The 23,415-nt window shown below is 38.0% G+C and overlaps 1 protein-coding gene across 11 annotated transcripts in view; it reads left to right on the top strand.

Annotated features, from left to right (window-relative positions):
* Positions 1–23,415, top strand: part of LOC108615683 (protein qui-1) — a 61,233-nt gene that overhangs the window by 2,090 nt on the left and 35,728 nt on the right. For 5 of the 11 annotated variants that reach the window (XM_018010349.2, XM_089469987.1, XM_089469988.1 and 2 more), the window contains exons 1-2: positions 3,827–3,986; positions 6,076–6,245. The exons of 1 other annotated variant lie outside the window; for it this stretch is intronic. The gene's annotated coding sequence lies outside the window, so the exon portion shown is untranslated. Of the gene's footprint in view, positions 1–3,826; positions 3,997–6,075; positions 6,246–23,415 lie in introns of those variants that run through there. 5 more of the 11 variants (XM_089469982.1, XM_089469983.1, XM_018010348.2 and 2 more) reach the window with 5 other exon arrangements.

The raw sequence follows: 23,415 nt of genomic DNA, 5'->3' as shown, positions 1-23,415 counted from the left end.
CACATTCACTGTATTCCTTTTCAAGTTTATGAAGTGTGCACAGCAGGTTTGCATAGATACACAGACAGGGAGACTGAGGATATGGAAGCTGAGTATGCTGCGGATACTTTTACATAGATGCAAATATAGATGCAGATGCAGATACAGATACAGATACAGATACAGATACAGATACAGATACAGATACAGATACAGATACAGATACAGATACAGATACGATACAGATACAGATACAGATACAGATACAGATACAGATACAGATACAGATACAGATACAGATACAGATACAGATACAGATACAGATACAGATACAGATACAGATACAGATACAGATACAGATACAGATACAGATACAGATACAGATACAGATACAGATACAGATACAGATACAGATACAGATACAGATACAGATACAGATACAGATACAGATACAGATACAGATACAGATACAGATACAGATACAGATACAGATACAGATACAGATACAGATACAGATACAGATACAGATACAGATACAGATACAGATACAGATACAGATACAGATACAGATACAGATACAGATACAGATACAGATACAGATACAGATACAGATACAGATACAGATACAGATACAGATACAGATACAGATACAGATACAGATACAGATACAGATACAGATACAGATACAGATACAGATACAGATACAGATACAGATACAGATACAGATACAGATACAGATACAGATACAGATACAGATACAGATACAGATACAGATACAGATACAGATACAGATACAGATACAGATACAGATACAGATACAGATACAGATTACAGATACAGATACAGATACAGATACAGATACAGATACAGATACAGATACAGATACAGATACAGATACAGATACAGATACAGATACAGATACAGATACAGATACAGATACAGATACAGATACAGATACAGATACAGATACAGATACAGATACAGATACAGATACAGATACAGATACAGATACAGATACAGATACAGATACAGATACAGATACAGATACAGATACAGATACAGATACAGATACAGATACAGATACAGATACAGATACAGATACAGATACAGATACAGATACAGATACAGATACAGATACAGATACAGATACAGATACAGATACAGATACAGATACAGATACAGATACAGATACAGATACAGATACAGATACAGTGAAAGCATTAAGTGCATACAGGAGTAAATTGCAGCTACGCTTACAAAGCTGCATAGATGGATGCCAACCACAGAGTCAGATACAGATACAAGTGCACAGAGTGCAGTTACAGATATGCACAAACACAGATACAGATACTTAAACTCAACTTTAATGTCAGTTGACGTCTGCTGCAAGTGCTCTGTTGCAGGCAGCCAGCAATCATGCAACAAATTGTTGCCATCCAACTGCTGGCCAACTGTAATTTTGGGTCGTGCAACGAGTGCGGCCAAGAAGCAACTGTATCAACAATCCACGGACAAAGCGGATTACGTTGCAGCCAGGACGAGCTCTTTAAGCTCACATTTAAGCCACAGAAATAACATTTGATTTAGTGCAGCTAAAATGGAAAAGTGTAGCCCTAGATTGAATTTTCAACACCTGCTTTAATGCCTCGCTAGATACACCTACATATATATATTTATGTATATGTATGTATGTGTATATACATTTATTTTATCTAGATTGTTTTCTGCTCGTTTTTATGAGGGCAATTTGAGCATTGAAATTGTCAGGAATTTATGAGCATCTCAACTTTTTGTTCGGGTTTTGTGGCCCATTAAACATTGACCCTTTTTTCTATCTCTCTTCACTTCTTGGGGTTGGCCATAAAACCAGGTTGATTTGCTGCTGGCTGGGCGTGAATTACGCATACGCAGCGTGTGCAGCGCGCGTGCTAATTGGCAACTGGGCTGCCAACTGGGCAGGATGCTGTAGTTTGCATACACACACACACGCGCACAGCTAGTGCTTAGTAAATCAATTAATTTATGCAGCACACACATACAGACGCGCACGCACACTCGTGCAAAAAGCGCAGTCCGCTGGGCACACGCAACAGGAGATTCAATTACTGGCATCAAACAAAGAAAAGGGACGCCGCATGACGCGCAGCAGCTTATTAACTATTGAAATTGATTGGGCGCTGCGGCTGGGGGGGAAGGGAATAAGAGAAAGTGAAACGAGAGAGAGGGAGAGTGAAAGGTATGCTAATGCCTAAGCAGTAACCCATTCTTAAAGCTCTTGTTCTTCTTGCTACCTAATCATGCTTAATTTGCTGCAGACGCATAAAGACACCTGCGTGCCAAAAGCTGGCCAAGTGCTTGGGCCATGGGGGAGTGGGTGGTGGGCGGTGTGCGTGCCTGAAGCTTTTGTTGTGTTTGGAGTTCGTTGGCATTTTTGCGTGCTGGCTGCTAACTTTCGCCATTATAATGATGGCTTTTATGTGAATGTTAATGAAAACCTTTTTCGGTACAGTTCAATGCGACGCAAATTGTATAAGACAATTGTAATTACGCTTTAAAGTCGTTGGCTCTAATGGCATCTTTAGAGTGCTGCAGCAGCAGCAGCAGGAGCAGCAGCAGCCGGAGCAGGAGCAGCAGCAGCCAGCTGTCACGTGTGCGCTCAGTCACAGTTCATAAATCTAACTGCCTAATTTGCGACAATGGCACAAAAGAGCATTAAATCCTTGTTTGCCAGGACTTTACATGCGAGAGTGCCTGTCGCTGTCGGAATTGCTCTATGTGAGTGTGTGTGGGTGTGTGGGTGTAAACAAATGTTGGCTGGAGCTAAAAGGGTTGTTTTCGTGTCTTGTTAATGTCACAAAAGTAGCTGCTTATATATGATATTTATCTTTTTTTACACCTTTTTGTCAGCACCTTGCTTTGGCTTTTTGGCCATCAGCGGCACATACGTTTCTTAGGCAGTCGTTGCCATTGCATTTGCCATACGAAATTAAGTTAATGGCAATTTGTTACTGAATTTAATGCATGGCAAATGATTAAAGCAGGCGCGCCACATGACATGCATTTTAAATGCGCGCCAAATGCCAAACGCAATGAAATTGGAATGAAACGAACTGGAACATTGAGCTGAGGCAATTGAGCGCGAAATGGACTGAACTATAAAGCTCAGTCGCCCGCGCTCTTTCGCACGCACTAGCTCATCCTGGTTGCTGTGCGCTCATTGGCGCTTTTGCTTCGGCGCTGCGACGATGCTGTCTGCCCGGGACTGACACACACACAGCGCCAGGCAAAAACAGCTGCAGCAACAGCAATAACAACAGCAACAGCAACAACAGCAGCAATGACTATACAGTTATACAGTTAGTTAATGCCGCCTGATCCCCGACTCAATTTGTTTATCTTATCAGCGTGCAGATGGCCTAATGCTTGTGTTTACTCACCCACCCACACCTAGCCACAAATCATCAAAAATTAATTGTTTCTTATTTTGTCAGTTCGTAAAGCAAATAAACAAACAGACAACAACAACAGCAACTGTTTACATAGAAAAGTTTGCTGCAACAGTTTTAATAGTCCCAGCAACATTTTGAGCTTCAGCAACATGGTTGAGGCCGAGCTACAAGTGTCCCTAGCGCAACATACTAGACTAGAACACTCTCGCTCACTCACTCACTCGCACGCACACACGCACGTACACACTCTCACCGCCCCCAGCACGTGGCGCACCACTCACTCACACTCTCTGGCGCTACGCTCTGTTTCAGTTCCAGCTCGTTCCGTTCGCCTGAAGCTTTTGTGTGTGCGCCTGTTTCGGAGTGCCTGGCATTCCAATTGCCATTTCAGTTCCTCGTTGTAGTTCAAAGCGTGCGGTACATTTAGCGGCTGCCTCAGACTACAGAACAGAGCATTAAGAGAAAACAGTTCAATATAGCTGAATGCGAAACGTGCGCGAAGTGAGCAGCAGCAGTAGCAGCAGCAGCAGGCAGCCCCATTGGCCAACTGAGTGAAGTGTAAATAAATGTGTGCTAACCTCCCACTCTACCCGCTTTCTAAAACACACACACATACGCGTACGTGTGTGTACTTGTGTGCTTGTGTGTGTGTTTCATCTTCATCTGTTTATGTTTGGTCTTGTGTTGTGTTCTCGGTTCGATGGCGCTGTCAAACAGTCCACCTGCCGCCCACCCCCCTTGCCATTGCCCCCAACCAGGTGTTATCCATTAGCCAGCGTAATAATATGCTTAATTTATGTGCGCTTCCTCTTTGCATATTCTTTATTACTCTTTATTATTGTATACGCTCGTGATGGCTTTCTGCATTGCATTTATATATCTTATACGTATATATACATATATAAATTTTTGTTTTCTTTTTTAAATGGAATTCGTTTGCATTTATCATTGTCTCCGCCCTTCACATGCCCATTCGCAATTCCCAATTTGCATCCGCCGCGGTAAACTTGCTTCGTTGATGGAGATTGATATTAAAATGTCAACAATGCTTGCCAATCTCCAATTTTATATGCAGACATACATACATATGCACATTATATATTTATACATATATACTCTATGCGTCTGTCAACTCTTATCAGCACAAAAAAATCCAATTAGCTGTTAGCATTGCAAGCACTCATAGGCCAACTGAAACCCTCACTTCCAGTGGCCAGTTGGTCAAACAAAACCCTTTAAAAAAATATGTACATATATATATCTAGATAAAAGCTTTTGCACAGGTTTTTTAATTGAAAAACTTTCGCCAATTGAACTTCAATAAACAGTAAAGAAAGAGAACAACAACAACAACAACAACAACAGCAAAAAAATTGTACATAAATTGTGCAAGGCTAGCGCAGCTTCAAGGACAAACTTCTGCAGGTTTCGCTCTAATTATACCCTGAACCCATTGAAAATGGGAAATCAGGGTATAATGGTTTTGTGAAAAAGTATGTAACGGGCAGAAGGAGGCGTGGCATACCCCACAAAGTATATATATTCTTGATCAGGGCGACGAGCTGAGTCGATATAGCCCTGTCCGTCTGTCCGTCCGTATGAGTGCGTCGATCTCAGAAGTTATAAGAGCTAGAGAGCTGAAATTTGGCATGCATACTTGTGAGTACCATACGCAGTACGAGTTTGCTTTATTTTTTCGATAATTCGTCCGATAACTTTTTTATCGAGAATAATCAAAAAATTGATTTTGATTTTTTAGCCTAATTTGAACATTTGTAGAGATGGAGTCTTCAAATTTGCGTTATATATAAAGGTAATCGATACAAAGATTTTGTAATTTACAGATTTTGGATACCGCGCCCCCTTCTCCCCCAATTTGTAAAAAACGCATTTCAAGTACTAGAGACTTGGGCTTTGGAATGTGCACACATATTTACCATATGATTACGCTCTAAAAGTTTCATTAAGATCGTATCTCTACAAAAGAAGTTATTCAACAAATAAATTCTCATAATATTGCCCACACTGCAGTGCACTGCAGCGCAGCCCAAGCGCAGTCGCTGCTTACTGCGCAGTTAGCAGAGCGCAGGCTTATGCGTGCGTGTGGATGCATGTGTATGTATGTGTGCATAAAAGAAGTGCAGAATGAATAGAATATCAGCTTGGAGGGTTCAGGGTATCTCCTAGTCGAGCAGTCTCGACTGGAGCTTTCTTACTTGTTTTCAATTAAAAATAAAATCCCCAACGCCCGCAGCTCCCGCAGCTGCCGTGGCTCCCTTGGCTCCCAGCCGCCGGCCAAAGCCCCAGCCAAGTGCATTGACCACAACAAAAACTTAGAGCGAGCTCAACTTCCGTTCAGCTCCCCCTCAGGCCCAGCCCCTGCCGCTGTCCAGGCCACATTTTCATTGTTCGTCGGTTTTTCTTTCGCTTCTGTTTCGGACAGTGAAAAGCTGCCTTCGAATTTTTTAGCCTGCGAGCAATTAAAATATGCATAAAATGTAAATGAGAGAAGACCACTTGGCAGAGACAGCCCCCAGTCATAGTCACAGCCCCAGTCCCAGCGCCCAGCTCACACCCGCATCCCCACCCCCAGCACAGACTCCATCTCCATCTGAACGGTTTTTTCTTTCGCCCCAAACTCATTTAGCGCAAACGCAATTTAGTGCCAACTCATGTAATTAAAGTGCAACAACAACAACAAGAACAACAACAAAACGGACAATGTGAACGAATATAATTTAATTATGAGATAATCGTGCAAATCACAAAACAAAACAAAGCAAAACAGAATCAGGCACACGGCAAAAGGAAATTAGAGTAAGTTGAAAATCTAAAAGGAATCTATATAAAGTAGGGGTATTCCCTATAAAATCTGTGCTTATCGTTAGCTGACCCGCATGGACAGCTAATAGATCAATGGAAAAACGCATTCAAGCGTTGAAATTTATATTTAAAACTTTACAACAATAGAGCGTGAAAGAGAGAGAGTGTGAGGGAGAGAGAGAGAGGGAGAGGTAGAGGGTGTGAGATAGTGTGACAGAGTGCGAGCTTTGCCGCGTAATTAGTTTTAGTTGGCCACAAATGGAAATGAGGCCAATAATTGCCACGCCCACATGCTATAAAGGCTTTTAGCAGACACGCGTTCATATTAACCTAATTGAAATGTCCAATAGCTCAGCTAAAAGAGAAAGGGGGAGGGAGAGAGAGAGAGAGAGGCAGAGTATGTGTGAGAGAGAGATAGAGAGAGAGAGAAAAACCCAACACGCTTTTCATTGTCTTTAGCCATAAACAGGGCCGCATCCTTTTTCCGCTTTGTTGCCTAAAAAAACTGTTTTTGGGCATTAAAAATGTTTATGGCCCACGCAGCAGCAGCTATAGCTACAGCTGGCCATATGCATATAACTGGGCATAAAACTGTATTACATTTATTTATTATTTCGGAGCTGGCTTAGTTTTAGCCCAGAGATTAGGCATAGAAAAGAAAATGAGCTGCAATGTTATGCTGCAGCCTTAGTAACTGTTTAATACCTGCTCGGAGTTTAAGTGTTGATCAAATTATTTAAGATGAGTGCAGTTGATCTATGAGAATTGGTTTTTAATAGCTTCCATAAAATGGTTTCTATTATTTTTCAGCATCATTAAACCTTAAAAAGTCACGATAAGCCTTGTTTCAGTTCAATCCTGCATTTTTGGCTATAAGTAATTCGAATTTGTCGCTTTAGTTGCTCAGGACCTATCCTAACTCTTCTAATTTTGTTCAGTAACTGACAACTTTTAGCGAGTTTTGATCTAGTGAGTCGAGCATTAAAGTAAACTAAAATTTTTAATTTTGTCTTTAAAGTTCCAGCAATATATTTTCCTACAGCTCATTTTCCATTCAAGCGGCTTACAAATATATTTATAATATGACTTTAGAACTTTAGAACTTTCCTATTAAATACCTTTTGTAGTTTAAGCTCTCTTTTGAACAGTCAGAACTATATTATAAAACTGTCGACTCAATCTCTTAACAAATGCAAAAAATATTCAACAGCAACAATTTGAAGTCTAACAAATCCCTGAACTTAAAGAATCTTGCGCTCGTTCTTTCGACACGTCGAAGCTATAAAAAATGTCTGCAAAAATTCGAAATATTTTGTATTGTATTGAAGATATATCTATGATTTTCCATGCCCTCATGCCATGAGCACAGCTAGGCATGATTATAAATGAAATTGAAATATGAAATGTTTATATTGCTGTATGTCAATCAGAGAGTTTTACATATATAAACATTTCATGTTTCAAGAAGCCCTCAATAAAAGTTTTTCAGCTGTGAATGTTTTGCCAATAGCCATTTAGCCATGTTAACTTGTGATCTTCAGCTTCCACTAGAAATGGACAGCCAGAGCAATAGCCACCAATATGCTCTCTTTGCTAATTGAACGGGCATCAAAAGTTTTTGGCCAAGTTGCTGATTTTTTTTTTTTTTTTGCTTTTTAGTTAATTACAAGTTGCTGCGGTAACTTTAACTTCAGCAACGTGCCGCAAACAATGGCCCAAAGCAGCAAGACAAAGCAGCATTTATATGCATGTATGTGTGTGTGTTGATGGGCAATATATGTGCTATATATGTATATCCTATATATATATATGCCTTGGCATGAAAGGAAGTCTTTTTTTCGCTGTTGCCATTTATAAATGTGCCTCAAATGATACTCCCATATAAACAGAGTGAGAGAGAGAGGGAGAGAGAGAGAGAGACAGGGAGGCACAGTGGTAGGTCCTAAACCCCCTCCACTTTTCCTGTCTTCCGCGTGTGTGTGTGCGTGCCAGAGTATGTGGGCGTTGCGTAGGCGTGGCACATGCGGCGACGCTTCTAATTAGTGCTCCAGCAAGCAGTTGATGAGGGTTAAATTGGCAAATAATTAATCGCCGGTTAATTAAGGACTTACATGAACCAATACCAAAACCAGACAGAAAGCTGTTGCTGCACTCTGCTCTCTTTCTCTCTCTCTCTCTCTGTCGGTCTCTCTCTTAAACTCTTTTAATCTTCCACGTTTTTTCCTATTTTTCTCCGTTTTTGGTTATTTGGTAATTAAAAATAAATTACATTTCAGCAGCTAAAATGCAAAAATCATGTTATTTCAGGGGAAAATGTGAATGGGATCTGAATCTGGATTTGATTAGGTTATGAGATATGATGCTTAAGTGGGTGAAGCTGGGGTGGTATTGGTTTGAGAAGTTGGGAGTAGGAGCTATGCTCTAAAGTAATTTTTTTATTATTAAAAAATTATATGCTTCAATTACTTATCTTACTTATTACTTTATATATTTGATATATAAAATATGTTTTCTTATTATTATTATTATTATTATTTTTTTTTTTTTTTTTTCATTTTATTTATAATAATTCAATCAACCAAAAACGGAACTTCAGGAAATAATTTTATCTATTCTTGGCTATTATTTAATAAATTTAATAAGTTTAAAATCCGTTCGAAAAGTTTCGGAAGTTATGAGTGTTCTGGATTTACGGATATTCGATTTTTAGTGTGCCGTTATATTAGTTTCGGCTGCTATGCCTTACTGATGCCAAAAACTTTGCCCATTTGGACTGCTCAGTTCAGTTTGTTTTCGCTCCTATTCGATTTTGGCCTATTCCTAGAAATAGAGCAAAGAATCTGTAACAAATTTTGTGTGCAAAAGAAAATAAAGTGAGCGAACGCATTCCGAATGCTGAATGGGGCAGATGGCGAAGCTAACTTGGACTAAAAACAATGTTTATGGATGGTGCAAAATGAGGGCAAAATATATGGGGTGCTCTTAAAGAGACCATCGAATCAACTATTGCAATTTAGACTTTAAACTGTTAGCTCTTCCTGGAAGTTATTTCATTGTGCTAAGATTAATGTATGTGAATAGTTATTAAATACAAAAATAAAAAATAATAATAATGTGAACTATATGAAAAATTCAAGCTAATTTTTTTTTTTTTTTTTTTTTTTTTTTTTTTTTTTTTTTTTAATGATATATTTATTTTTTTTTTATACAGATCAATCCTATCTAAAGCATAAGCCAGCTGAAGAGACGCCACTACTTCACAGATTTATTATTATTATTATTATTTTTAATTACAAAAATATTTGTTTAATAATCTATCTTATAGAGCTTAACATATTTGCATTGCAAATTTCAATAGAATTGAAGCAAAATATTTCCTAATTAATTTGAATCAAGCTGAAGTGCAAAAGCAAATAGCAACAAATTCCCAACTATTTAGGCAAATTGATAAATGTTAATAAAATACTGCCATAAGCTGCTATAATTGCTGACTGCTACGCCTCAATTAGGGTATATATGTGTTGGGGTGTGTGCATGTGTGTGCCGAGAATTAGTAAAAATATTTGCAGTATTTATTCCATGGGCCGCCTTGGCGTATGCGTAATTTTGTGTTTTCTACGCTGTGCGCTTTACGCTGTTGCTATAGCCGTTGCTCTGTCTGTCTCTGAGCTCTGTAAACATTGAATACTTGTTTATATTTGCATTCGCAATTTTCAATGCTGCACACACACACACACACGCACACACACACACACACACGCACGCACATTCGCTCTGAGCAGCAAATGCAAAGTGCGAGCATTTTTATTTTCTTTTCTGATTTTGTTGCTATTGTTGTTGTTGCTATTGTTGCTTGTTGCTTAAATCTCACATAGTCATTCATTTTTGAGCAATTCTTGTCTTGCCGTTGCTTAACACACTCAAGTTGAATATTCATTGAAACTATAAATCTTTTATTGAGCATTTAGTGCAGCTGAGTCATTCAGCTGCGCGCTCAACATATGGTTTTTCCCTAGTTTTTCCCCAGTCAAACTATAACTCTTGGCCTTGGCTGGCTTTTCTTCTTTCTATTTCCCCAGCTCCGCACTTTTCCCAGTTTTCCATTTGTAATTGCTTGTGTTTTAGGCGGTAATAATTTTATTGCATCCGTGCTTTAGATCAGCGTAAACAGACGCAAAGGGAAATGGGGAATGTATTGGCCGTACTCGCATTTGAAGTGGAAAACGCTTAGATATTGTGTGTGATTTTCACACAAACAAACAAACAAACGAACGGACAAACAGACAGACAGAATAGACAAACAAGCAGACAGACAGACAGACAGATAAATAGGCAAACCAAGGCAACTAATTGGCATATGTTAAAAAGTAAAAATAAATATTGATTTATAATCGAAATACAAGTTGAAATTATTAGTTTTCACTAAATACACAAATAAATATATATATAAAAGTATGAATAGTATCAATATATACATAAATATTACTGACAAGTCTGTCTGGGAACGAATTCACTTACATAGAATGCAGCAAATCTTGTCATAGATTATATGAAGCTGGATGTCAATAAGTCTCTAATGATATTCACAAATAACAATTGAAAGCTCAAGCTGATTGAGCTCAGCTACATCTTTATATAGCTATACGAACTTGAAGCTCAATTAAGATGCTTATTTTGGTGTAGCGCAATACAGTTTGCATAGTAGATAGATCATTGAATGAGCTTCATTAATATTAATTTAATGTTAGCGTATTTCAATGGGAATGCATGTAAACAATAGATCTTATATAAATAGTTAAATAAAATAATTTGAACTTCAATACACAATTAAATTGCTGTTAAATGATAGCTAGAGGGATAAAAGGTATAATATATTGGGTAAAAGTTGTGAACGATTGATGTGTGAAAATTGAAGAGCCGAGTTGGGGTGGTTCCTGAACTGGTGAGGGCGAGCTAGACAGATAGAGAGAGGGTAAGAGAGAGAGAGAGTGAGTGACAGAGAGAGAGAGAGAGAGAGTGACAGAGAGAGAGAGAGAGAGAGAGAAAGAGAGGAAGAGAGAGAGAGAGAGACACAGACAAAGCGAAAGGGAAAGATAGAGAGTGTGACAGAGAGAGAGAGAGAGAGAGAGAGAGACAGACAGACAGAGCGAGAGGGACTGATAGAGAAAGGGACATAAAGATTGACGGAGACAGTTTTTTTTGTTTTTTTTTTTTTAATATAAATTTAAATAAAATGCTTAAAATATATTTTAAATGATAAAAATATTTCTTATACATTTAAATTTAATATACACTTTTTTATTACTTTACAAATATAATTTTATTTAATTTTCTACTCAGTTTCGATTTTTTTTTTTTTCATATTTCATTTATTATAAAGCCTTAGGCATATGCTTGCCTGGCAAGCAATTTATTCTAATAACCCAACATAATGTGATCCACTCTGCGCTTCCCCTCTCCTCTCTCTCTCTCCCTCGCGCTCTCTGTCTCTGCATCTTTCTCGCGTAATCAAATTGCTTTTGGGATACACCAATTAAGTGAAGTGTGGCCTCTCTATTCGTCTGTTTTGTGTGTGTGTGTGTGTGTGTGTGTGTGCGTCTGCGGCTCACATGGCGTATGAGTAATGCGCTTTAAAGCATTTATCTACACACACTCGCACTCACATCACGAAATGCGCGCATAAAGTTAAAATATAAAGGTAGACAGAGGCAGACCCACGCACAGGCTGCCTCTGTTGTTGCTGCTGCTGCTGCTGAGTGTCCTTCAACGCGACATGTGGGCGTTTGGGGGCGTGACTGCGGTTTAGACGGGCTAAACAGAACGCTGCAAAGTGCTATAAATCAACACTCGAACCACTTAATAAAAGGCAACGCCATTAGACAACAGCCACAGCAGCAGCAGCAGCGGCAGCAGCAGCGGCAGCACCCGCTGCCACAACTCATAACAATGTCACACACACGGACGAGGACACCTGCACTCACACACACTCACCTGCACTCACACACACACCCACTCACACTCACTCAGCTTTTAGTCAGGGCTAAAATATTTCACGCTCTCTCTCTCTCACTCTCTCTTTCTCTAAATGAATTATGGCAGCCGTTGCGGCAACCTCAAATAGTAAAAATAAAATCTGTAATATATTCTATAAGCAGGGAGGTGGCAACAGTAGAGGGAGGCGTGGCCAAGTAAAGGGTAAAGTTGATGGAATAAAAATTATGAACAAATGCTGACAGCGCGTATAAACAAATCGTGGACGTCTGTATGCGAGGGGCGTAGTCGGTTGGGCGTGGGCGTGTCATTGCATATATTTTGTCACGCGCTTAAATTAGCAGCATCTGTGTGTGTGTGTGTGTGTGTGTGTGTGTGTGTGTGTGTGTGTGTGTGTGTGTGTGAGCCGCAATTACATGCGTGCTGGGCGTGACAGACAGTCCAGGCCAGGGCTTCAAATGAGCTCACAGATTTCATTTCATTTTGTATTTGTTTATTTAGCAGCAATAGAAAATTAGCCAACATTTTGGGCCATATTTTCACTCAGACTCTCTCTCTCTCTCTCGCTCTCTCACTGCGTCTGCTCTTATCAGCCGTCGCGCAATCAAATATTTCATGATTTTTAAATATTTGCACAACGTTCTCATTATTAACATTTGCCAAGACGATGACGTTGTAAGCCAGACATAGCATGGAAGAAAGAAAACACATACATACACAACACACACACTCACACATATGTAAATGTTGCCTTGTTTTATGCACTTGTCTTGAAATTAGTTTACTTCGTTTGTGCGCCGCAATTTTAATTAAATATCAACTGCGCTCAGCCAAAGACAGCTGCAAACAGCAACAGCAACGGCAACAACAATAATTATTATTATAACAACAACAACAACAACTACAGTAACAACAACAATCATAGATAGTGTCGCAGCAGTCGAGTCACACGCAAACTTTCAACTGGGTCACACAGAAGTTTTCTATGCAAGTTTCGCCACACTTCGGCAATTTATTAGCCATTGAAGCATTAAATCAAAAACTTCTTGTGCAGCTCAAGTTTTTATGGAACATAACATTTTGTCAGCTTTATATGTGTTTATTATTATTGATATTATTTTTGTAGTGTCTTATTTTTAGAGGTTTTTCACTGCAAGTGTTTTTAATTTCTATTTTAAGTCATATATGAGTTGTTCATGTTTAAAGCTTTTCTTGGAGATTTCTAAAAAAAGTATTTTTCAAGGAATCTTTTTCTATTTGAGTTGCATGAGTTCTCAGTTCTGTTCCAGATGTTAAAAGTTGTAGAAATTTGCTCTTTTTCAATTTTTGTTCATCTCAGATGAGTCAAAATCAATTTTCGGAAAGTTTTTCATGTCCAGAATATTCACTCTTCCTCCCTCTATATTCCCTGTTATATGCTTTTTTACTTTCTCTATCTGTCTCTCTCTCTTTATCTATCTCTATCTCTATTTCTCTGTCTCACTTTCTGTCTCTCTATCTGTCTCTTCCTCCCTCCTTCCCTATCTCTAACTCTCTCTCTCTCGTCACTATCTCTTTTTCTTTATCTTTCGTTCTCTCTTTCTTTCTCTCTCTTCCTATCATAAACTCATGTCTATGGTTCCAAGGTTCTTCTGTGAGAATATGATTTCTCTGATTTTTAGCTCTATGTATAGCAAAAATGTTCAAGTTTAAGTCTATACAAATTTATTTACTCTTTATTGTCTACTTGAAATCTCATTCATTCCTTTCTCTAACAAATATATTCCATTTCCCTTTTATTTCTAAGGCTTCTTCTTATTTAAGCCTTTTGCTGCTGACTCGACTTGTGTTTATTAGGCAAAAACAACAACTGGCATAATGTTTTAATGAAAAGCAACTATCAGTGAGATAACTAAGTTTCGAGTGCCTTTGTTTTGTGAACTTCTGAAACTTTATGCGGGAAAATTGAAGCACTGTCTAGTATCGCTTGTTGTGATCTTTATCCATCTGTCAAACAGAGAGCAGATTCAACAAATTAAACATTTTGTGGTTTGGACAATAGAATTGAGATGTTGTTCAGTCAGAGAATGAATCGTCAGTCGGCAGAAATGTTAGTTGGAAGGAATAGTGTTAGCTGGGTCTAGCAGGAGCTCAACTTTCAAAGTTTTCATTGACGACTCTTGGGATGTGTGTCAGATGTCAGTTAGCTATCATTGTCAAGTTTTTTGGTTGTTTTGGTAGAGGCATTTAATTGGGGTAGAGCAGTTGATGCAGCGAATTAATATTTGATTTGGTAATTAACATTGAAACCTGAAAGTCTTAATTGGTTCTAAAAATTTCGAGGAAATGCCCGCTCTAGTCAAGCGACTTTTCCCTTAAATCGAGTGCAAAATTACTTGAAATGTTATTTATAAATTAATTGTTTACATGTGAAATAATATCTCCACTCCCTCTATACGTAATCTCCTAATTACTTAGCAATTTGATAAGTATTTACTATTCAATTCCCACTTTTAACAAGTTACCTAATAATATACAATTATTCACAGTTTTCTAGCACAAGCAAAAAGTTTTAATTAAATTATTTGAGACACAAAAAAGTTTTTACCTTAATTCCAATTTAAATATCTGGAAAGTTCTGAAACAGTTAAGCACTCTTGTTGCATTTATTGAACATTAGCAACAGCTGGCTAGGTTTTGCTCTACGCTTGAGTTGGGCAAGTTAACAGCCATGAACAGTCATTTAAGATTCTATTACCTTAGCATTTCATTAACAGCATAATGTTAAGGTAATCGAATCTTAAAATTTTAAGAGCTGCTTAGGTTAGGCAGGCAATGTTAGTCATAAGCGTCATGAATGTAAGCTAACATAAAGTCTAAATAAGGCTAACATAACGCATAAAAGTTAACAGACGCTGAAGAGGTACACAAAAAATTTTATGTGCTGCACGATAGAAGCTGCATAATAAAATATGTATATGTTTATTGTCTGCCTTTAAAAATATTACAAACATTAAAAAATTGCAGTAAATTAATAAAGCGAATTTTTAGAAAATATATTTAAATTTCATAGGAGTAATGCTAAAAGATGTAAAAAGTATATAAAAATTTTATATAGAATAATGAAAATGTTATATAAAAAGTTGTAAAATTTTATTAAAGTTACACATGTTAAACACATTTTATTATTTCATGCCAATAAAATAAAAATATAAAATATATTTGAAATGATTTTAATAGTTATTACAAAACTATCTTGCAATAACAAAAATGTGAAATACATTTTATGTATATATAAACTCTGCTTTTGCTTAACAGAATCCCATTTAAATGCATATACATATAATTATGTTAACAGCTTGCTGTTAAAACTTTCGCTCTTCAACTTTTCAATTCAACTTTTAATCATTTACTTAGTAAAAGCTAATTAAGCCCAAGTCATTTCAATGACTTTTTAAGTTTTATTTTTGCATCTGCACTCTTTAAGATTGTCTTTTATATATATATATGTATAAATATATAAATTTTATTTATGTACTTCTTTAATAATTTCAAAAGTTAAATCAAACCACAGTGAAGAAAAAATGAAAATGGGAACGGCGATGAAATACCAACAGAAACAGAGCAGTTTATGCGTTGCACTATGCCAAATTGCGTGCTGTGCGATTTTTATGGCTCCAAGGAAATGTGATGCCACCCGTGCTGCTCCTCTCCAGCCCCAGTCATCACATTCAGCAGTCCATCTCTTTCGCACTGCTGCAGGTTTGCCGTGCTGCTTCATAAATAAACTGTTGCATGCTTTTGGGCGTCGCGTTTACTGCGTTCGCTGTCCATAACATGTAGTTAGTTATTGGTTATTGTTGTCGGTGTTGTTGTTGTTGTTGTTGTGGCTATTGCTGTTGCGCAATCTGCGCCATTTTATAGCCATTTAATGAATGTTGGCACTTCGGCTGCAGAGCTATGCGCCACACGCCCAGGCATAGGGCAAACCAAAAAAGAAGAAAATAACGGGAAAAGACAGAAATGTGAGGCAGCCTTTAAAAGAGGGCATGGCCGAATACTGTAGCCTTAGATATGTGCAGCTGTTGTGTGTGTGTGTGTGTGGCATATGCAACTGGGCAAAACGTAATGGGAATTTCAAAAATGAAGCTGCTGCAAGACTTAAGAGGCAAGAGGCAAAAGGCAGAGACACAGTTAGTGAGAGAAGTATGTGCACGAGTAAACCACTTTTTCTTTGATGCAGCAAACCTATAGAGGTAAATTGACTCACAGGGGATAGCAGGATATGGCAGGCAGGACAACTCAGTTTTGTGTTTATGCCACATTTTTCATTTTTCGTTTTGGCTTTCTATTTCGATTTTTGCCTTTTTGAGGAACAACTTCGAATATGCCATTTTTATTGACTGCATCCTTTGTTTCGGTTCTCTTTCACTCCTTCTACTTTGTTTTTGTGATATTTTTATTGATATTTGAAAGCTTGAAAATTGATTTGGAAAAGTTGTTGCCGCTTAATGCGTCTAATGAAAAGTGCAAATTTCTTTACAGCTCGAAAGACCACAAAAAGTCTTATCTCTCTCTCTATCTCTCTCTCTTTTTGCACTCTTACTATCTCTCTCTCGCTCTCTCTCTCTCTCTCTCTGTCTTGCCTTGCCACATGAGGCATTTTTGAACTTTGTCTGCACTTGGCGCCTGCAAGAAGTTGCCGCTTGCCACAAAATTATTTTATGACTTGGCAAACAATTTGGCCAAGAGACTTTTTGCGTGCTTAATTGCAGCCTCTTACAGACTCTTGCAGCCTTCACATATATACATATACACATACATATATATATTTTTTTCTTATATAAATACGCTGCCATGCATATATGTATATATATATAAATGCTTTGCTTATATTAAATTTCTTTCCTTGAACCAAATAGTCTCAGCAGCTGTCTTTGGGGAGGCTTTGCGTGGCTTTTGCTTTATGCGACTGCCTTGAGCCCAGTTCATCCCAGCCAGACCCATTATGGAAACATATTATACTTTTATATGTGGAACATATCATTTAAAGCTAACATTTCAGCTTACTTTAATATGAGCTGTCATACTCTACTTATTAATATTAATCTGCGTTCCATGTTTGCCAAGTTTGTTTGTCTTTGCCTGCTTGGCCAATTTTTCAAAGAATTTACATCAAGTGAAACACTGTAAATATGTTGTGAGTCGGGCATAGCTGACTGCGGTAATACGCTACTTCCGTATATTAGGATTATAGCATGAACAGGTCTAGCTATAGCTGAGCTCAGCCGAGTTATCCATCTATAAAACTCAGACAAAACTTAGTCGCATGTTTATATACGTATATGTTGACTTGCCACGCCCACGATGGGCGGTTTTACTGCCAGTCCATGGAGCAAGCCAACAATATCTTACTTGCCAAATTTCAGCTGTAGCCGTTCCCTTTGGGTATAGCTTTACAGCCATGACATTTGTAACTGGCTCCGGCATAAACGCTTTGGGTTTCCATTTCAATTCCCTAACTCTAATTGCTCTATGAATCATGGCGTTTACTCTTATAAAAAATTGATCAGCTGCCCTGCCAGCTATGCTTCCAGTCGGCGTCTTCACCAAATGTGAATAGTTTATAAGCTGGAGGGGCTGGCTCAAGCAATAATGATTGATTTCTGTATGTACTCAAGGCAGATATAGATAGAGAGAGAGAGAGAGAGAGAGAGAGAGTTGAGAAAATTAATGAGAGAGCAACCTGAATGAATGAGCAGAAAAAGAAATGAGCACACGACTGCATAACAAGTCTTACCCATATGCTCTGTTCCTTTCAAAGCTTACAAATTAAATTGTAAAATGTTGCAAAACAATTTAAAGTTGATTTAAAGTTTTCAAGTACTCATATATAATATATCAATTACTCATAATTGGCTAATAAACTACGGTTACAACTTATAGCACAACTAATTTAATTCAGTTACAAAGACTGAAGCAACAACTTTTGCTGACCAAAGAACACACCTGAGGGAGCACACCTTGTTATAAAGGATGAGTGTGTGCGTGTATGTATGTGTGTGTAGTACAAGGAAGCGTAAATGGCTTTTAAAAAGTTATTATGTTGACTCTTATGATATAGTATAGTTTCGCTTCAGTAGAAATTCGCATTGTCATATAACTGAGAGTAGAAATAGCATACTCGACTACGAGATTCTCTGCACTCATCAAGGAACTAATATTTTATCTAACAAACTCCAAAGATGTAAGAGATATAATTTTATAAATGATTTTCGATAAGGTTTTTAATCGATAAAAAATAACGGGAAGAGTTATCAATTTTTTAAAAGAAAATCGATATGCGAGTGATATAGACGGACCTAGGAAAAAATTTGTAAGTCTCTAGCTCTTATATCTTCAGAGATCGATATGATCGATATGAACGCATACATACGAACAGGCAGGGCTAAATCGACTCAGCTCCTCGCCTTGATCGAGAATATATATTCTTTATGGTGTCTGCCACGCCTCCATCTGCATGTTACATAGTTTTAAGAAAACCATTTACCTTAATTTCCCATTTTCAATTTATAGAATCGGAAAATTGGAAAAACCTTAAAGAGTAATATAAAGATAGTTAAAAACTGGCATCTCATCAAGGCACTCAAAGCTTTGCCCTTATCACTTGTTTTGGGTCTGGCAGCAGAAACTTATGCCGATTAAATAACAACAATAAATAATTAATAAATTCTAATTTATTTTGTAATTTGACTAATTCATTCATTTATCGCTAAATCATGAATATTATTAACTTGTTTATGGGTAGCCTGATTTGTGTGCTGTGCTCGACGGCAGCTAATCAGCTGGGATAACCCCAGCGAATATACATAACTCAATCAAATTGATTTACGGTTGTGTGCAGAGCGAGAGAGGGAGACAGGGAGGGAAACACTTTTGGGGTAATCAATAATTTTTAATCCCCCAGCGATAACAGCAGCAACAGGAGCAGCAGCAGCGAGTCCCATACACGTTTGCTGCTGCTGCTGTTATCGTAGCAACTGGTTGTTGTTGTCTGTTGTTGTTTGTTGTTGTTGTAGCCAGCAAAAAGGGAAGAAACTTTGGCCCATAATTGAAGCAGACGCCTCATGTTCGCTGCAAATGAAAATAAAAATGAAAATGATTTGTTGTATGTGATTTCTGTGGTCGAGTTGAGTCGAGTCGAGTCACTCCCTCTCTCACTCTCTCTTTGTGTAGGTGTGTGTGTGTGTGTGTGTGTGTGTGTGCACGTAGCACGCATCATTAATTTGAAAGCCGCTTATCATATTTGCAATTACGCGTTGCTCTGCAGGTTGACATGACTTCCCAAAGCACATTTAACTGTGATTGCGAGCGAGCGAGCGCTTTGATTGATTTGCCCAGGCAGCGTTGCCAATTGAGCAGCTAAATAAACATGGCATAAATACACATACACATACACACATACATATATATGCTCGTGCACCTTTCTTGTGTTTACTTTCAATCCCAAACAATTAAAAAGAAAACATAAATAAATAAATACAACTGAGCAGTCCTTTCAGCCAGCTCTTGACTTTTATGCTAATAAAGCACAAATAGCGCAACAAATTTTCTATTTGCAATGCCAAGCGGTATTTACAATCAGTTAAATATATATGTATATATATACATTATCTTGCTCTCTTTTTTGTTGCTATTGCTGGAAAATTTGTAAATGCGACAAAATTCATTGACATGAAATTTGGTGAAGAACATTTTACGTGACAATGGCATAAAATCGAATTTGCCAAGCGATGTATGTGTATGTGTGTGTGGGTGTGTAGCGGGTGTGTGTGTGTGTGAAAGGCTTTACTGGCAAACAAAGCGCTGGCGGGTAGCTAGGCCGCCAGCACATTTTGATTTATGCGGCATTTTTGCTTGCAGGCCATCTTCACTCTTCACTCCCCATCTTCTCTCCCTCTCCCTCTCTCTTTACTCACTCGCTCGCACGCTCGCTCGCTTATTTTGCTGCTGTTTGAATTTAGACCAAGTCACGAGTCCTGGCCTGAATGTAGTCGAGCATGAATTGCGTGAGCTGCTTGTGCAAGTTGTATTTACTTTTGCAGCAATGGCAGCAGCAGCAGCAGCAGCTCGAAAAGCCGCTTGCCGTCCCAAAAACAAAGAATGACACAAAAATGAAAGACACACTTGAAAATGTTTTTCTTTTTTCATTTTACTTTTTTGTTTCCTTTATATTCCTTTTGTATACGACAGAAATGCGCTAAACACGAAAGAAATGCGAAAGAAATGGTTTTAATAAAGTTGTGCAAATGTGGGCAACGCACAGAAAATGAGGCAGCGCATACCCTGTAAAGGCAGATGCAACAGGTGTAGATCGAGGATACTAGATGGGAGATAAGGGAAAGATGATGGGGTATAGTAGATAGAAGATGGGAGAAGGGAGATGGGAGACAGGAGATAGGGGATTGGAGATAGGAGATAGGAGATTGGAGATAGGAGATAGGAGATAGGAGATAGGAGATAGGAGATAGGAGATAGGAGATAGGAGATAGGAGATAGGAGATATGAGATAGGAGATAGGAGATAGGAGATAGGAGATAGGAGATAGGAGATATGAGATAGGAGATTGGAGATGGGAGATAGAAGATAGCAGATATGATATGATATGATAGTGTAGGGGATACTATATGATCTAGTTTATAAATAAGGTATATAATTGTATATACCGTCGATTCCCTATAGTTCGAAATGGCAAGGAGATCAGTTTTTTTCCATTTACACAAAAATTCAAAGTATCGATAATTATCGAAAAATAATTTTTTTCAAGGAGATAGATTTATTTTTTTCGATTTATCAGGGTAAAAAATATTGAGACTCGACTGTAGTAGTATAAATGCTATTTATGGAAAATGTATGCAAGATTCCGAGCTGCGTATATTTAGACATCTATTATTATTATTATTGAACGAAGCAAATCAGAAATATTATACACAACCTCTTTCAGCTATACAAAAGAAGTCAGCATAATTATAGATCCCACTAACAGAGGCCATATCGAAAATGAATAGGAACAGCAACTACAGCAGCTCGCTCTTATAAATATTTATAAATGATTATGAGTCTCGCCGTAAAAGCTCTCTGTCTCTCTCTAGGGTGTATTATAGTCATTCTGTGCTCAAATTCCACGCCCACTTTCTTTTTCACTTTTATTTGCATTTTGTGCTCATTGTTGTTGTTGTTCTTGCTACTGCCTGCCGTGCATGAGTAAATGTGTGCTTCAGCCGCTTCAGCCTCAGGTAAGACACGCTAAAGAAGAGCAAAAAAGATTGTCAAAGGCATGTCGAGGATTCGGTAGCCTGAAATTAAAAGTCTGCTCACAATCAAACGAATGCCAAGCCAGGGCAAGCCGAGTCAGGTCAAAGGCTTTCTCCATAATTGTGCGAGTGTATGTGTGTGTTCGTATTGATGTGACAAGCCGTCAAGGTTCAAATTGCGGCCCTTTTTCCTTTATTTCTTGATATTTCACTGTTTAGACATTCAGTTACAGCTGCTGCTGCTGCTGCTGCTGCTGTTGGCTTAACAATACGAAAAAGGTCAGCTGTCGAAATTAGCTTGATAACTGCCTCGGGTGTTGCCCGGGCAGCCAGTCAGCAGTTGTGCATTCCATTTGAGTCAATCAATAAGAGCACACACACACACGCACACACACACACACGCACACCCAAACACATACGCCATGTTGAACATAAATCAGTGCTGCAAAATTGTTGCACTTGTCGCGCATGCAAATTGGCCAGCTCGTGCCGGGTCGAGCTCCTGGCTGATTATGGCCACACAGTCACAGTCACAGTCACAGCCGATGGTAATGGGCAGCGAGCCGCAGTTAAAGCATCAAATTGCTCAATTTTCACGCATCATCTAAAGGTCCAAACGGAAAGAAATGAAAAAAAAAAAAAAAAAAAAACAAAGTATCAAAAAATCAATTTAGGTCGACAGCGGCAGCAAAACTTTCAGCAGTTACAGCCACAGCTCATTTTGTATTTATCAACTGCTAGAGGAAGCGACAGCCAGTGAGGGGGAGAGAGAGATAGAGAGGGGGAGAGAGGCCCCTGGTCACAGCCACGTCTGGCCCGATGGCCGGCATAAACTTTTATTTCAATGAGTGCGAAAAAAACTGGAACTGTACGCCCTGCCCTATGTCTATCCAGGGGCCTCGACAATACGAGACCATGGCCCAAATCAGCTCTCGGTGCTGCTCCGCTTTCTGTTTCAGTCTCTGTGGCTGTTGCGTTTGTTAGTCTCAGCTGTGTTCTGAATTTATTTATTCCTTTCATTCTTTCTTTTCTTTTTCGGTGCTTGTTGCTATTTTCGCTCAGTGTCTGGGGCGTAAAAAAATAATAATAATAAAATATAAATAAGTTAGCAGAGTGAAGCTAAGCGCTGCTTGACTGAAGGACATCCTGTATGTTGGCCAAGGCATAGACATCTCTTGGATGTTTAGAAAGTGTTTAAGGTTGAATAAATTTGCAGATTATGCCAAGTTTTTTATGCAATTTGTGTGAGGTAAATAAATCGAATGCTTAACAGTGCGTATACTTAATATTGATGAAATTTATTTGTATATATTGATTTATCACGATTATTAGTTTTGAAATAAGAAAGGTTAAATGGATTGAGAGCATATAAAATTTAGCATAAGTGGAAAATAAGATAAAATGAGAAGTCAACCGAAGAACAGAACTGGAAGCAGCTAGGGATTGCCTGGGAGAGAGAGGGAACATTGAAAGACGATGAAAGAAGAAGAATGGTCAAGCTAAAGCGCAAGGAAAACAGAGTGAATTATCGAGCGAGAGAGAGCGTTGTGGATGGGAGAGGATTATATTTTAATGTAGAGCAGAGAGATCAAAGGAATAGTAAGAGAAAGGGAAAATATGGTGAGACTGAGGGGAATTTTTTTTTTTAATATTTAAATATTTTATTTTTTATTATTATAATAAAGTAGAGAACCTTTCTTTTATTGTTTAATTATTTTTTTTCATTATTATTAATTTGTCATAATTAAAATTGTTTTTATTATTATAATAAAGCAGAGAACCTTTCTTTTATATTATATATTTTTATATAAAAAATGAAATTATAAAATATATGTATATTAATAATTTTTTTTTATTTATTTATATTATGAACTGAAGAG

Source organism: Drosophila arizonae, chromosome 5 (assembly GCF_054131065.1).
Source record: "Drosophila arizonae isolate 15081-1271.41 chromosome 5, UAZ_ARI_1.0, whole genome shotgun sequence".
In the NCBI taxonomy this organism is placed as follows: Eukaryota; Metazoa; Arthropoda; class Insecta; order Diptera; family Drosophilidae; genus Drosophila; species Drosophila arizonae.
This window is presented reverse-complemented; position numbering and strand designations above follow the sequence as displayed.